The sequence below is a fragment of the Scophthalmus maximus genome, chromosome 2, assembly GCF_022379125.1.
Source record: "Scophthalmus maximus strain ysfricsl-2021 chromosome 2, ASM2237912v1, whole genome shotgun sequence".
Classification (NCBI taxonomy): Eukaryota; Metazoa; Chordata; class Actinopteri; order Pleuronectiformes; family Scophthalmidae; genus Scophthalmus; species Scophthalmus maximus.
In genome coordinates this window covers 4,382,949-4,397,422 of record NC_061516.1, presented here as the reverse complement: position 1 = coordinate 4,397,422, position 14,474 = coordinate 4,382,949, and positions in this window count along the sequence as shown.

The following is a 14,474-nucleotide window of genomic DNA, read 5'->3' as shown; positions in this document are numbered from 1 at the left end:
AACGCAGCACCAGCCCCTTCCCTACAGTTTATTGTAGGATGGGGGGGGGGGGGGGGGGGGGGGAGCTTTGTCACAAAAACTCTGTTTAATTTTTGGTTATTAAATTTGTCATTTTAACAAAAAAAAAAGGTATTTCTGAAATCAGCTTTACTGCAGAAGGAGTGAGAGTCGGTGATGAGGGCCCTTCAACTTTTATCAGCTTCTATCACTCTCTGCGAGACTTGGTGACACCCACAGTAATAGTGGGAGGCATTTTCCCACAAATAGAAATGCCAGTGAAGGAGATCAGTAAAATATTGTGTGGATCTCGGACCAATTTACTTCATCATTAAACATTACAGCCTTATGAATTGTTCAAATTCGATAACAAGCACTCAATTCGCTTCATTATGTAAGTTGAATTAGACTTTGCAAAAAAGGAAAAATTGCAGCGGCATTCAGTGGCTCCTTGGATAAAATGTAATTTGTGTGAGAATTTGTTGTATCTGTCACAAATATTCACAATTAGTGGCGGTAATTATTTGATAGTTTCTGCAATTACGGCTTAAACGGTTAAATTTGGAACTGTGTGGAGCCCTAATTGGCCTAAATGCGATATTTTGCATATTTGCATAATGAGGAAATTGGTAGAAAATTGTGTTCATTCATTTGTGAAAAACCCTATGAATTTTATGAATTTGAAAGGTCTGTTCCTGCAGTCTGTGACTTTGCTGGCTGCTCCCCGAGGGGCCCGGAGGAAAGTGGGGCACAGGCGTCAGGCCAAATGGAGGAGGGTTTGGAAGAGAGAGGGAGAAGAAGTACAAAAGGTTTTCACAGAACTTTATGTCTGCAGTCTGGGGCCAGAGAGAATTGAAGCACTGCTATTGAAAGATGATGCGATAGCATTTAAGGCTAATTTAATGTGGCTGAGAGGTTAGTGAGAAATTGTTGGTTGTGTGATTGTTTTTTTTTTTCACTGTTTGTCATAAGCAGCGATGATAATAATGTTTCCGGGGATGGAACAACTGCAGACACATGTGACACATTCATCTATCCTTTAACTTGTGAATAGATTCATCTCTCTTTAACTAAATGTAAAGCACAATTTCATTTGTTGCGTTTAATAAGCTTTATAATTAGTGTACGTAGTATACGTAGGCTTGGGTAAGTATATTGTTCTTTTTCTCTATAATTAGTGCTATTGTTTGAAGTGGAGTTGTTCTTTCTCCTTCTCTCTCTCTTCTCACGTTTAACATCCACATTTGGTCATACTCAGTGTTTTTTTTCTATTTTGTCAACAAATCTCATGTTAAGACCAAATCTGACAACGGATTGTGTTACAATAGAGCTCCGTTGCTGTCCATCGACAACACACCAGGGAACCACGTTGTTGCACTTGGTGACATGCCCCTTCATTACCCTGAAGATGGGAACAGTGCCACACACACTGTCCCGCTTCTTAATCTGCCACTGCAAATAGTACGTTAGTATGTTTGCTGAAAAAGTGCAGTGCCATGTTTCCATGTTGAGGGAACGTTTTTTTTTTTTTTTTAATGAAACAATATTTCTGTGTCAGAAGGTAGTGAGTCCTTTTGGCAATACATACTGTACATCCTTATCCGCGTATTATTTTTTTGCAGTTTCCACTATCCTAGTATATTTGCTAAATAACATCATATTATTAATACCAATGTCCTGCCACTGCTTTTCAGTAACAGCAAGTGAATAGAGGTTCTTTAAATGAAATTTATTATTATTATTAGTAGTAGTAGTAGTAGTATTAATAACAACAAAATTCATACCGTTTGTGTCTGTCTGTGTGTGTGTGTGTGTGTGTGTGTGTGTGTGTGTGTTTCTCTTGTGAGCAGAAGTTATTTATCTGATTTGCATGACATTTTTTTTATCAAAAATAAGTCTCGGGCATCTTACTGGTGTTTTCATTTTGGGAGGGATTTTCTGAGGGATTCTTCAGAGCTGTGAGACAAAGATTTGGCTGTAACAGCATATACTGTAGTTGAAGTAGTGCTCAGGCTCTATGTTTTCTATACTGCCGGATGGTCGTTATGTATTTATTGATGTGAAGTGCAAACAAAGTGTTGACAATATGTATTTTATGTGAATGTGGACCCCATGGTTTAGTGCCAAGGCAACAACTTCTGGGGCTCACCATGAGGTTGCCAGTTAACTTCTTCTATGCGATTTGGTTCGGGTACGCAACTTGTTATACTTGTGTGGTCAGCAGCCGTAATGGGGCCATTTAAAAATGTTGGATTTGTCAGTGTGTGGACGAGGATTCATTATAAAAGTTTGATGAAACAAGGGAAACATTACATGGTCTAGATAGAAATTCAGAGTAAAATAAATCCATCCCTTTGTGCACAAAATGTTCAGATTGTACCTGGTGATGTCCTCTACAGGGGGCCGTGGTCACTGCAGTTTGACCCCCAGTCTCCCCCGAACGGGAAGGACATCTGCGTAAGAACACCTATGCCAAATCAAATATGCATATGATAATCAACTCTGGTGACTTTTCACATGAATCGTATGACAACAGATATTTATTTATTTTCAAAAGGGGGGGCTCAAAACTCAGATTGCATTGTTTTCATTTTAATGAGAATCTGGTTGTTTATGTTTTGTGATTTCAGGATCATCCACATTAAATGAAAATTTGACAGATCCAATTAAAATTGTAGGCCCATCAGGATGTGATGGGGTTGCCACCAGGGGAGCACCCTCAAAACAAACAGCACTAGTTAAATGTAAAGGTTGAGGGGCTGGATCACGGAGCCTTGAAGAGGAGACTCGAGTGCGAGTGCACGTGCACGTGGGCCTATTTTCCCACATAGTCGCTCCTCTCTGCCATTCCCCAGAACCCTCATAAAGCTCATAGACAATAATGATCCTGCCATAGACTGTAATGATCCTGCCATTTCATGGGGTATTACACTATAATGATGATAGTCCTCGACATTTGCATCCCATCCAGGCTTGAGCTGCTGAGCCGCACCTCCATCTTACCTGGCACGGGTAATTTATAGGGCAAAGGCGTGAATAAGCCGCTCTGGAATAATACAAGCCACACTTAGAGTCAACCCCAGAGATTTATTACAGGACGGTGAAACCCAAAAGGCAAATAGAGTCGGCCTGCTTAGTGTGTTTGCGTGTGTGTGTGTGTGTGTGTGTGTGTGTGTGTGTGTGTGTGTGTGTCTCTGTGTGTGTGTGTGTGTGTGTGTGTGTGTGTGTGTGTGTGTGTGTGTGTGTGTGTGTCTGTGTGTGTGCGCGTGTGTGTGTGTCTGTGTGTGTGTGTGTGTGTGTGTGTGTGTGTGAGTGAGTCTGTAGTCGGTGTTCAAGAATGAAGACATCCATGAAAACCTACCGATGACAGCACATAAAGGATGATGGGGAGGTGGGTGTGAGACCTGGGAGGAGAGGCGGATAGCAGGGGGTGTGTGATGTGGGTGCGGATGTGGGTGTGGTTGAATCACAAAAATATTTGTCATCAGGAAAAGAAAAAACGTTGGACGGGGGAAGAAAAAAAAAGAGCCAACTCCATCATAAATATGTTTTCTTTGCCCGAGAATTTTTTTCACCACTGTTCTCTGCCAACACAGAGACACGTGCAACACAAAGACGACACACACTCAAACACACAAAATCACTGGAAGGAGGGGGGGGGGGGGGAGAAAAACAACAACCCTCGCGCGTATTTTACTCTGAGAGTTAATGGGAATAAAATACCTTGGTGGATGAGTGCAGATGTGTTTGATACAAATAGTCATTTTCCTATTTGCTGCCTCATTGAGCATGATGAATGATGGGAGTCAGGGAGGCGGCGTGATGAATGGCAGCACCTTGGCTCCATTGCATGCCCTATTGATTCTCCTTCTTTATTACTCCTACAACCCAGCTGGCTGCTCCTGCCCTCCCTACACTCCCCTCTCCACTGAGGGGGGGGGGGGGGGAGCAGGCACGGAAAGGGCTGGGGTGGTGGGGTTCTTCTTCCTACAGTAGGGCCCCACCCCTTACAGGAAGACGGTGTGTGTGTGTGTGTGTGTGTGTGTGTGTGTGTGTGTGTGTGTGTGCCCGCTCGAGAGTTGCTTCTGGGAGTTGGTGGATGCAGGAAAAAATGAGTTTTGTGATTAGCGGATTTAGAGGCCAACAGCGGGGACATGTGTGTGCAAGCCGCTTAGTTAAGAGGGGGCCCTCAGATCGGGAGGACACGCACGTGTACTTTCCACAACTTGTGTGTGAGGGATGTGATTACGACCGTCGTCCCCGTGGAAGCAGACTGGGGGGGACAACAAGTCATTTGCGAGCATAAAAAGTCCACATGTAAGCATTGGGACACTATAAGTTATGGGAAATAGAAATAGATGAGAGTTCGTACAAAAATTTGCACAGTAAAGTCACTTAACAACTATATCATGGTGGAAATGTTTGTAACTCTGAATTAGGGCCCCCCCCCCCCCCCCCCCCCGAGAACTTTTAGCATTACATATTACCTTATCCACTTCTTAGTTTTTGGCATAGTGGAAACTATCAATACCAATGTCCTGCCATTGCTTTTCAGTAAGAGTAAGTGAATAGAGGTAATAACAACAATATTCATTCGGTCAGTCATATAAGTTGTGGGAAATAGAAATAGATGAGAGTTTGTACAAAAATTTGCACTAAATTTACATGTAATGACTGCAGCTAAAATATGCTGAAGGAATCACAGAGCCTTGTGGTAACTCGTGACTTAAAGCCTGTTTATATCCAGCACTGACTGTTCTTCATGCACCGTATAAAGAGAGATGGCCTCTGTGTTTGGTTAAAACCTTGATTGATTATGAACATGTCACCTCATGAAGAGCAGCCACAGAGTACCGCCTCGTATTGCTACTGAAACAAGTGGGTTTATACCGACAAGGAACGAGTTTGTTTATTTTCTGTTTTGGCTGAGACTGAAGATAGGGTCTGTTTTATTGCTCATTATGTGATGATTAAAAAGGACAATCATTTCTCCCAAAAAAATGATGTGCAAAAAGGTAAAGAACTAGATGACTCCACAATATTGCAATTATAGGGACGTATGCTGACGAGATCTTTGGAGTAAGGCTCATAGTGATGGAGTAAAGAAATATTTGCTCATTGAAGGATGCAACGAAAAGTGGTTCATAGTTAATGAGGCAAAAACTCCTGAGAAACACAAACAGTACAGTTATATAATCAGTAATGTAATCATCCTGTGCCTAATCATGTCCTTCCGAAATGCCAGTGCCTTAATTTTGTGAGAAAACTTCAAATGCTAAAGCACAAGCTATAGTTTTTCAATACCAAGGCCAGAAAACAAATATCAAACAGAATTTGGTTTTGTTTTGCTGATTTTATTTGTAGGAGACACATTTCTTTGTAATGCAATATGTAAAGAATGATGTTCCTCTCTTGAGGGCCATGAGGGCTAACTATCTAACCAATATTTAGGTACATACATGAAACGTTTAATATCAGAAGAATTACCGCTAGATGTGGGAAACGATCAGGTTTCATTCAGAAATGTAAAGCTGTAAACATCACGCCTGTTTGTCAACAGAAGTTCCACGTGCACCAACATTACCCTCATGCTTCGTCAGGCAAACCTGGCATGGCAGCTAAGTGCATAAATACCTTGTGTCCTTTGAAACTGGCGACGAAATATTCAAATATTGTTGTTGCTGTGTTTTTTATAAGCCGCTTTTCCTGGTGATGTTGAACTCTGTAGATGAAAGTGTATTTACAATAACACCTAATGTCATGTCAACAGTACAGACGAAACTGAAAATCCTAATAACACAGATATTAATCAGTGAAAATCAGTGGTCAAAGCCTGATCCATCGTATTCCTCTGTGGCACTGAGCTCCATTGTTTCCAAAAACTATTAGAAACACTTCAATGAGCCGCACTGTTGCTGGGTGACACGTTCCTTCATTACCTGGAAGATGGGCACAGTAATTCATTTTGACCCAGTCCCACGCACGCCACCCTGCTGCTGGTTATACTTTGCACCAAAGTGCGTATTAGTCCCAGACAAGTGCATCATTTACTCTTTAAAACAATGAAACTATTGGTGGTTTTCCTTCTTATATTATATCTTTAATAATGACACTGTTGTTGTTGTTGTTGTTGTTGTTGTTGGTGGTGGTGGTGGTTTTTAAATTTGCTGACATTAAGAAATATATAGGTCAACATTCACCCTGTCCATTGAAGAGGGACTGAATTCAGTGCATTGTTAGAGAATTTCACAAGTGCTTGATGAAATGTAATTGTTTGCGAAAATACCTCACGTGTACCCGGTGGATTAGAGAGGGCGTCGAGGTGTGTTAAGTGAGAGGTAGCGCATCTGTCGTGTTACGCACCTGAGTGACAGCGCTGGGTCTTCTGTCGGAGTGGAGCCGACAGAAGATCAGAACACACATCTCGCCGCGGACTCTAACCCCAGTCCCCCCGGCTCTGTCAAAAGAGAGGGCCTGTGCATCCATCCGTCCAGTCGTCTGAGTCCCCATCTGAGGGGCCGAGGCCTCGTCCTGCACAACGGCCCCGCGGGGGGGGTTTTTTTGGACGTATGAGTGTGTTGTCACTGGTTCGTCTGGATGACAGGGGGAGCGGCGCCGGTCCGACTCCAGCCTAGCATGACGTCATTGGCTACGGCCATTGACACGGACGACGATTCGGTAGAGGTAATGTCGGGAAATACGTGGAACTCGGGGACAGTTGTCGGACTTGTCCAGCTTCATTTCCAGACTCTTTTGGCGTCCCGCTGAAGACTCGTGTGAGGTTTATGGTCAATTTCCTTAAGCAGTGGCCGCAGAGCATGACAAAATACCTCAGTGTTCAGCAGAAAGTACATTTCTGTATGCAGCATGCGCTGCACTCAACAAGGGTTCGGCAATTTCAAATCCAGTCCCTGATTTCAAAAACAATACTCATTGAAAATAATGGGCAATCTCTGCAACTGATGAATTAAATTTCGATTCATTTCCTAAATGGGATAGGCAGAGATAGAAATGATCCCAACCAATGATATGCAAAACACACATTACCCTCGGAGGCTAATACACACACACACACACACACACACACACGGCTGCTCTCACACACGCAAGCATATACACACAATCATCTTCCTCTCAGCATGGCCTGTGCAAAGCTTCCCCGACTAAATTACAAATGTTTCGGCGGATTGGAGTTGCAGGACATAATGAAGCAGTGCGGCACGCTGAGAGGTAATTACCCAGCAGCACTCCTGCGGTTCTGCAGCCCTGCGAGGTGAGAGAGAAGATGAATAGCCAAAGTACAAAACCACTGACCCTTCAAAAGTTTCATTTACCATCTCCCCCTTCTATCTCCCTCCCCTCTGGTTTTTGGGGAGCTTGGAAGAGGTAATCATCTAGGGACAGTTTTGGTAGGTTGATGAATGGTGTGTGTGGCTTTGGTGCTCGTACGCACACGCACACCTATTTATCTGCCCCGGCCTAAACCCAGCCGAGCAGGGCTGGGGATGTGGAGCATGCTGAGCCTTATTGAGTCACCAGGGCTAGTCGAGTGGAGAGACAGGCCAGTTGAGGGGGGGGGTCGGGGGGGGGGGGCGGGGGGATGGAGCGATGGAAGGAGGACAGACCGCCTGGCTGGGAGACGTGGAGTCGATCAATTCTCCCCCTGCAGCCTATCAGTCATGTCCTCTCACTCTGTCCGTTTCTGCTGATGACACACTTTCTCTGCCCATCGGCCCATTTCCCGGCCGAGAGCGAAAGAGAGAGTCTCGGTGTGTCTATTTGTCTTGAATGTGCATGTTTGTGTGTGTTGTCAGTCAGGGGCGGAGAGAGAGAGAGAGAAAGAGCACACACCGGGGAGGGTTGTCCGAGGGGATCGGTGTCGAAGGCGGCGGCGGCGGCGGCGGCGGGGGGGGGGGGGGGGGGGGGGGGGGGGGGGGGGGGGGTCTGGCCTCTGTCAACGTTTCCCTCTCCCAGGACTGTGAACGAGGTCTGAGGACTGAGGAGCAGGGAAGGGGTAGCCGGAGCGGAGGCCCCTCAGGTGAGCCTCCTCTCCCGGGCGTGCCAGGGAAGGTGGCAGGATCCAAAGCCTTGTCAATGCATAATGCATTAGAGGCCTCCCTCTACTGACAGCCCCCTCTGCCGCCTTCCACTCCCGCAGCCCGCCCGCTAATCAAAGACGACACATCCCAATGTCCAGACGCACACACGTGTGCACGCTCGCACACCCAAGCGCGCGCGGGGCAGAAATTTACTAATCAAAAAGTGTATTTCCTAGAGGCCGGCTCCCAAGAGAAATCCAGCTGGAAGAAATTGGAATAATTTATTAGCTTACAAGTTTTCGCTGACAGTTAGCCCGAGGCTATTTATCTCAGTAATAGAGAACGTCTCCAATGTGGCAAAATTGACCAAATCAAACAGCTTTGATCAGAAAATGAATCTGGCAAGGCTGTCTGTCTCTGGGTGTCCCACGAGGAGAGGGGGGAAACAAACAAAACTGAGAGACAGAGAGCGAGACTGAGAGAGAAAACAGAGGGATTACTTAACAAGTGGCCATGTGAGCAAAAAAAAAAGTAGGGGGGGGGGACGGGGTGTGCTGGTGAAGGATAGGCTCACATTGCAAGTCAAATCTCTCACTATAAATGATTACTAGTCCAACAAAAGGGGGCGGGCGAAAATTCAAAATGGAGGACATTGCTTGATAAATAATGTGACACGTGCGGAACATCAAGGCAATTTGGGGAGTTTACAGTCTCTCTTCACTGGGCTTTTCGGAATGGCGAAACAATTGTCCTGCTTTTTCATATTGCCGCGGCGGGATAGCTAATTCGCTTTGTCAGCTCCGAGAGGCAGCGAGATGGAAAGAAACAGAACAGAGACGACCGTCTGACGGGTGGGGGGACGGGACGGGGGGGGGGGGGGGGGGGGGGAGTTCCCGTCGCCCACTGTGCGACGCCACTGCGAGAGGCCCCGCCGCCGCTCTCGCACGCGTGCGCTGACGTTTCAATGCGGTTCCCCCCCCCCCCCAGGAGGACAAGCGGTGCTCCCCTGTCCGCCGCGACGCAATCGCCATCCGCCAGCTCCACACCCCTGGAGGGATCCGGCGAGGCCTCCGGAGTCAGACCTATTTCCGCCCCTGCACGGTGTGCGTGCGTCACTCCGTCTCGGCGACAGAGACGCTGAGGCGAGCTGTAGAACATGCTCTTGACATGATCCCCAGGCATGCCTCTCGCGGCGGGGGACACATTCATTTGTCGGCGAGACTGACAGACGGTTCAAAGGGTCGTCGGGCTGACACCGAGAGGGGACAGTAAACACACCACAACCGCCTCGATTAGCGCGCGGGGCCTTTGATTCACTGTCGCCGCGCGGCGGGGGGGGGGGGACGGGACCCGGAGATGGGTCTCATTCTGTTAAATGCGTGTCCATCACACACGCCGCAGGAGGCGGGGATGGAGAGAGTCGAGTCGTTGTTGGTGGTGCTGCTGCTGCTGCTGCTGGTGGTGGTGGTGGTTATGGAAAACCGTGGCCTGATGTGGGAGTTTAAACCGCCGAAACGGAGGTGGAGGTTCGCGATACAACAGCAAACTCCATCGAGAAGTGGAAAAGCCGCACGGTAAAAAAAAAAAGAAACAATGATTGGATCACAGTGGGAAATTTCTCCATAGACTGGCATCAGCATTGACCCCCCCCCCCCCCAATCCTCATCCCGCCTCCCCCCTCCACCTGTTCCGCTCGGCACCTCCTCCCTCTCCTCGTCCTCTCCAATCTATCTGCCTAATGAATTTTTACCTGGCACAGACTGTTTTAAACTCCATTTGGACTTGTGCCTACAATTACCTCCTCAGAGTCTCCAAAGTAACTGCGCACAGCCTAATTAGTATGCATTATCAATTAACAAACTTAATAGCTGGCAGATTGATTGGATCCTCTGTAGAAGGGGGCAGAGCTGGAGCGAGGCACAAAATGAAAAATCATCTCCCTCTGCACTTCTCATTTCTCTTGCACACAAATTCATGTACTGTATGGATATATGTGTGTGTGTGTGTGTGTGTGTGTGTGTGTGTGTGTGTGTTTCAAGATGGGAGCAGTTACATAATGTTGCACATGTGAACATTAGTATTGGTTTTATTAGGTGGACTCCATAAAATATGGGCAACATATTGCATCTATACGAAAAAACTGTGGTGAAAGAAGTATTCAGCTACGTTACTTGAGTATAGAAAACATTACAACAATGTAAGAATACTCTTTTATAAGTAAATGTGCACCAAATATTCTTAATTAATTCTTGAGCATAGCAGAAGTATTATGAGCAAAATGTTGTCTAGGTATCAGGAGCAAGAGCAGTCATTATGTCGCAGAGTGGCTCCTGTCAGTGTTATAATTTATGTTGAAGGATTATTATTATCATCTCATTGTTATTATTATGTATAAGCAGTGTTTATGCGGTCGAGTTGGAGCGAGTTTTGATTGTTACTACTTGAGACTGTTAGGTACTTTAATGGTAATAAAAGTTAATCACAGGCCTATTGGATAAAACGATAGCAACCGAAGCACTGTACAATATATGACTGAATGTCGTGTGAAATAGAGCATAGTGCAGAAGAAGAATAAAGCAGTATGAAATGTAAACTCTCAAGTGAAGCAAAAGAGCTTCCAGTGAGTTACCACAACTGTACATGCTTTTACTTATTAGTGACTTATAAGTGATAAGTAAAATACATATTGCAGGATAAACATATACAAAGAGGTTGATTGTTATTTCCTTGACTTGGGCATGAAAGTAATATACATCTTCTCCATTATAAAAAAAAAGTCACAAGTTACAAAAAGTAAAAGTTCTCATAGTCCAGAAAAAAGTAGTATCATTATCATTGTGATTATTATGAGTATTATTATTACTGAAGTATTAATGTGTTAGTAGTATTGTAATGTCGGTGGAGCTCATTTTAAGTGCTTTGGAATGTTAGGTAGTTTAATCTATTAAAATATATCACATTATATCACTGGTCATAGTTTTTAAATCTAAAAAGTATGTTGTGATATTTTCACAAAATTGTATTTAAAGTTATTGCCCTATACCTTCTGAAATGTAGGCCAGTATAAAGTCATATGAAATGGCAATTATTTGGTAAAGTTAAGTACAGTACCTCAGCAAATGTTCTCGCTTTCAACCGCTGTTAAAAAATGATATATATATATACATAAGTACAAATATATGTATATATATTGGTTATATATACACATATATAAACACACACACACCTATAGATATATGTATATAAATATATATCTATATATATTTGGTGGTATCTTGGTGGTATATTGACACTTCTTAGTGGTATTCAGATACTTAACATACATAAGTGAAAGTAGTAATACTGCAATATAAAATACTCTACATTTATTATGTAAAAATCATGCATTAAAAATGTTATTAAAGTAAATGTCTGTAAGTGTATTAGTAGCAAAATACGTTTAAAGTAGCAATAGCAAAATGATTCCTAATGCAGAAAGATGCCACGTGTGTGTTTTACAGATAACATTGATGGATTATCTTTGCTGATGCATTAAGGTGTAGGTAGTATTTACCTGTTGCAGTCGGCCAAGGTGGCACCATAGTTTTTATCATATAGCAGTTGTATCTTGACATCATGCTTGAGTACACTACTTAAGTCAGTGTACTCAGTTACATCCCATCACTGCAAATCCGTGTCACATGCAGTCAGTCGGTGAAAAATGGAATAACACAAGCGCGTGCTCCCCGGGAGACGTTAAGTGGCAGCCATGGAAGACACGTTATAGGCAAAAGATACCAACGTGTCAGGATGATGAAAATGATCGTCAATGCGAGCGCTCGTGTCCTGGACACTGACGTCGCCGTTGAATTGTGCTGTCTGACATAAAAGTCGCTGAATGGATTGGAATGTCTGCATTTTTCACTCTGCTCCTAATTGATGCCCCTTGTTTCCCACTCCCCAAAAAGCCTTTTTTACAGCTGCTCTTAAAGGAGGGAGAAGATCACCGACTGTGTTTTCTGGTGTTGCTGGCCCGTGTTCAAAGCGTGAAAAGCCAGCAGAGGTTCAAACAAGACACTTTTTTCCCTGATTTTATCTTATTATGTTGATGCCACTTGGAGAGACGTTCCTCTTTGTCAGTGTTAGAGCCCTTAACTTTAGGCCACTTTGGTGTAGCTACTTAACAACACTCTTCCAGTCCAGACTATTCAACTGCGGCGAGGGAACATAATCCACCTTAATATTCCTCCTTATCCACGGCACTAATGCCTAAATAACACTCATAAACGCATTACCAAAACATGCTTGACAGAGTCGTTTTAGATGCAAATTGGCCAATGCGTCCTCAGATTTTAAGTGCCATTGTCCATGGGCCTAAAAATGAATGCTGCACTTATTCTCCGCATGCGCATTCATAACGAAGCCCAGCATTTCCCCCCGATTCAAATGGTGCGATTAAAGAAACTTGCTTATTTCCATAAATATCAATAAGAAGACATTATCACAATTACCCGCCCAATTGGGCACAAACTTTATATGCTTGAAAATATACTTTATTTTCATTAGGAGGCATGAAATCCAGTCATTAGTGCATTAATTAAGGCCACTTTAAACGATTATCCTGGTTAGTTTTTTCAGTTATCCTGTAACGGGTCATTGTTGTCATAGAATCAACACTGCGGCGGGACTAATTTCTACACAATGCCACTCAGGGGCCGAACAAAGGGTGTTGAATTCCTACCTACAGCAAGAAAATGAACAAATAGAATAATGTTTGGTCTTTTACAGGTTGGAGGAGGAGTGTGTGTGTGTGTGTGTGTGTGTGTATGTGTGTGTGTGTGTGTGGGGGGGGGGGTGTTGTAGAAATGGCTTCTCAGCACATCAGCAGTGGGGCCCTGAGGATAAAAAAAAAAAACAACAACAAAAAAACCCCAATCCATTACCTGGTGCAAACGCCGGTTGTCCAGATAGTTCATAGCGTGGTAATACAGCGGCAGAAATGTGCTGTAAATGCGGGGAAGCGGTGAAATTGAGGAGTCACATACAATGAGCGTCACCTCAGGGAGAGAGAGGGCGGGGGGGGGGGTGTCAGTGGCCTGAGGGGGGGAGGTGGGGGGGGAGTTGGGGGCCCGGTTTCAGCAGCACTTCCTGAAACACTGCGGCAACTTTGGAAAAAAAAAATCTGCGAAAGTTTATTTTTTACCAAAAAACAAACAAAAAAACACAGAGGTGAGCAAAAAGTGTGATATGGGGCAAAGGTCACACTGGAAAAAAAATGATCTTCTGGATCAGAAGGGTAAATATTCCACCTGAGCACTCGTTGTACTTGTCGACAGTTGATTTATGATTAGAAATATACAACAATAATCAATCTGCAACTATTTTGAGCATTGATTCTTCAGCAATCATTCATATCGTTCTCTAGTTCTGGCTGCGGTGAGAGGAGTATTCAGATGTTTTACTAAAGTAAAAGTATAGCAACGACAAAAAAAGAGAGTCAAAATATTCCATTTGTAGCAAAAGTACTGCATTTAAAATATTACTAGTGTCGTATTATTATCCGTTATAATGTTGGATCATTAATAGTGATTCATTGATGTGTATGTTGCATCTTATTTATTGCAATATAATGTCATCATGGGTTTTCTATACAAAACCTTTTTCTCTTCAAGTTAAGTAACCATATGTGAAGTATTTATACTGTAAAATAAATGTAGTACAGTCAAAAGTATGATATCATTTCCTTCTGGTAGTAGAAGTATAAATATAGCAAGAAACAGTCAAATTCAATAACACACAATTTAAAATTGCACTTGTAGTTACTACCACTGATCTATTTTATTTCAAGCAGATGTATTTGATTCCCAAACTTTCAAAAATATATATACGGAGAGCAACAAATTACCAGGCACAAAGACGATGAGGGTTTATCTTCCTTCAATACCATCAATACCAGGTCTCCATGGTGCATATTGTTTATATAGGCTGGGGGTGTGGAGCACAGGCCAATCAAGGAGGGGGCCCACGGGTCCCTGTCCAGTTTAGCTTTGAGATTGTGTCTAATCGACTGAGAGCGCGCTTAAAAAAGGGCGCGAGTGAATGACTTATCACGAGACCTGATTCGATTTGTAGAGCCAAATGAACATTTGAGGCTTTCCAAATGGCCGAGAAGGCTCAAGTGGCACAGAGCAGCCAGGTGCTGCTGCTGCTGCTGCTGTTAGAAGAGACCCCAGAAGTGAAGAACCGCAAACTACAGAATCACAGTTTGGATTTTTGTTTTTTTATTCCAAACAACTGCATGGAAACACCAAGGCCAGAGAGAGAGAGAGAGAGAGAGAGAGAGAGAGAGAGAGAGAGAGAGAGAGAGAGAGCATGGCCTGCGTTGCAGCATGTGGCTTTACAGGAGCGTCACTTTTGGTCCCCGTCCCCCCCCCGCCTCCTGCCTGTCTCCCCTCCCTC